The sequence below is a fragment of the Aspergillus glaucus genome (genome assembly GCF_001890805.1).
Source record: "Aspergillus glaucus CBS 516.65 unplaced genomic scaffold ASPGLscaffold_17, whole genome shotgun sequence".
In the NCBI taxonomy this organism is placed as follows: Eukaryota; Fungi; Ascomycota; class Eurotiomycetes; order Eurotiales; family Aspergillaceae; genus Aspergillus; species Aspergillus glaucus.
The window spans coordinates 2,423-5,238 of NW_019170469.1; positions in this window are offsets into that span (position 1 = coordinate 2,423).

The window sequence follows — 2,816 nt, forward strand, 5'->3', positions numbered from 1 at the left end:
CCATAGGGACAAATCCCAATTTGAGCATCAAGTGATTTCCTAAATTCTCACTATTCAGCCCTGAGATAGGCTCTGGCTGCGCCTTCTTGATTCCTAAGATCCCCAATTGTCGCTGGAATCTAGGATCCATGTAATTTCCAGTGGCTCCTGAGTCAACCATCACTTTGGCTAGCTGACTAAGGATTCATGTTGTAAACTTCAGATGATATCCTCATTGTGTTGCTGATAGATTTGCTGACCATCTTGGTTGTCATTGTCATTGTGGGTTTGGGTAGTAGTCCTTGATTTCAAAGTGCACTATGCAGCTATCCTCATAGCATGCTGTCCAATGCATAGTTGAGTGCTCTGGGTGCAGTAGGTATCCTCTGCATGTGCAGTTCCAATCCCAACAAGGGCAAGTGTTGTTTTTCTTCTGGGGTCACTGTGGAAAGTAGTGTGCCATGTTTTTCAGATCATAATAGTCTCCACATGCATGACTGTAACATACAATCTAAGGTAATTGGTGATGTTTTGGGTGTCCTCAATAGTGCACACAATCACACCAATCATATTCACACAGTTTGTGAATAGGACCTCATGGTCTCTTGGTTGTAACTTCTCACAAATATCCCCATAGTTTGCTGTTGTGTTGTTCGCAATATCTGCAGGTGTATGGATGTTGGTTGCATTTCTGTAGGTGTTCATCCCATGTTTGGTCTTCTTGTTCCCAGCATTCCAAGTTCTGATGTGGGCAGTAATCACCTAACTCCTGAAATAATTGTCTCAATTCAGCAGTAAACCTCTTTGGGTTATCCTTGATATCAAGCACAACTTCATTGATATGGTATGCTGCAAGGTATTCATCATTCTTTTCTTCTTCAAGTCATTGTTGTCAAATCAATTCTTCATTGTTAACCATGCTCATGGTAGGGCCATGCCTGCTGGATTCAGTGCATCCCTCATATATCTCTGCCAGAGGTTGTGTAATTTGTTCATCATTTGTGGGAGTCTTTGTTGGAGGTGTCTCTGGTATCTCATTGAATTCCTCAGTGTTTGGGGCACTGCTAATCAACTGAGATCTGTACTCTTCATCAAGGGAATTGTTAACTGACCAATATTCATCAGATAGTTCACTGAGTAATTCCACATGAACTGGCTCATTTGTGTTGATGGCTTTTTCAGACCCATCCATCCTTTCATGGGCTTTGTTGCTTCCACTGTCAGACCCCATCATCTGCTCATTTGGCCAATAGTCATCTTCACTAGAACTCATAATATCTTCAATCTCTTCCTCACTGAGAGTCATCTGTTCAGTCATCAACCTCCTCAATGGGCTCAGGTTGGGTATCATTTCAATCCTTTCACTAGGTGTCAGTGGCCTTTCATCATGCTCATCCATAGCCTCTTGCATGTGCCATTTCAATTCATTTGTTGCTCTGAGTTCTGGTTTCATTATTCCTGTGACATTGTATGCTCCTCTCTCCTGGGTAGCATGCAGTTGCTTATTTCCATTTCATTGTTGCTGTGGCCTGGCATTCTGTTGCTGCTGTTGAGGCCTAATATTTCATGATTGCAGGCAGTCTTTTGTCATGTGACCTGGTCTTCCACATGTAAAGCAAAGCCTCTCTTTCTTCCTTCATTCCCTTTCCTGATAGGACACAAAAGGTTTTTGCTGCGTGGCATCCAGCTCCATTGGTCATGGCCCATAGGGATCTTCATACCCTTGGCTTTGTGGTTGAGCTGGTCATCTATCATTCAATTGGTAGCAGTTCATTCATGGATTTCCTCTAAAGGTGTTTCCATATCATGACTCCTTCTGTCTGACTCTTAGGTCATACAGGGTGTTGTCAATTTTGACTGCTTGTTCAAACAACTCATTCAGGGAGCTTGGTTGTTCCATCCAAACCAACTTCTCCTGAATTTCTGGTTTCAACATTTCTTCAAATTTGGCGATGTACATCTCTTCATCCCAATTCAGATGTGCGATGATTTGTTGAAATTCAGATACCAGTTTGGTTACTGATCCAGTTTGTTTTAGTCGCCATAGTTTTCATTCAGTGTTTTGTGTGGCATCAATATCTCTGAATGTTCCTTGGAGTCATTTTTTGAATTCAGTGTAATTGGTGAAGATTTCAGTGGTATTGTCATTGTGATGTTCTTCATCTTTTTCTTGGAAATTGTGTAAAATAGGTTCAAACCAATCAAATGCTGGACTGGTTAAATATGTTGCTGCGAGCAAGACTTTGTCAGATTCAAATGTGAGCTTGCTGCAATTAACACAGACATACAAGTCTAACTGGGTAATGAAAGGTCACAACTTGTATTGAGTGCCGTCAAAAGGTTCCAGTGGTCAGACTTTGATTGTTTGTGCCGATTGTCTTTCTTCCAAGGTGGTGATGCTTTCTTGTAGCTGGCTCACCATTCCAAACAGTTGTTCATATGTGGGCATACATTCCTCAGATCCATGAGAGGACCTAGGTGTAGCGCTGTTGTTTGACATGGTTGTGAATAAGTCAACTGAGACTAGACTCATGCTGACAGGCAATTGTTGTGTCACAACCTAGCTTCTCTTTGTATCATAACCTAAGGTTCTAGTTAGTTAAGTCTCAGTTGGGGCACTCACCTGAGTGTCCTTCGTCATCGTCGTTATATTGATAATGACCCTTCAGGTCTAAGTCATAATGTGCTGCGTGGTATCTCGCCCCAGTAAGGCTCCGTAAAGAATGCGCTGCTTGGTATATTGCCCCAGCCAGGCTCCGTAAACAAGTAATCCAAATAAGGTGACGAAGTAGAGAAACAAGGCCAACTAAGTACATATACTTAGTTGTTGGTTTAGT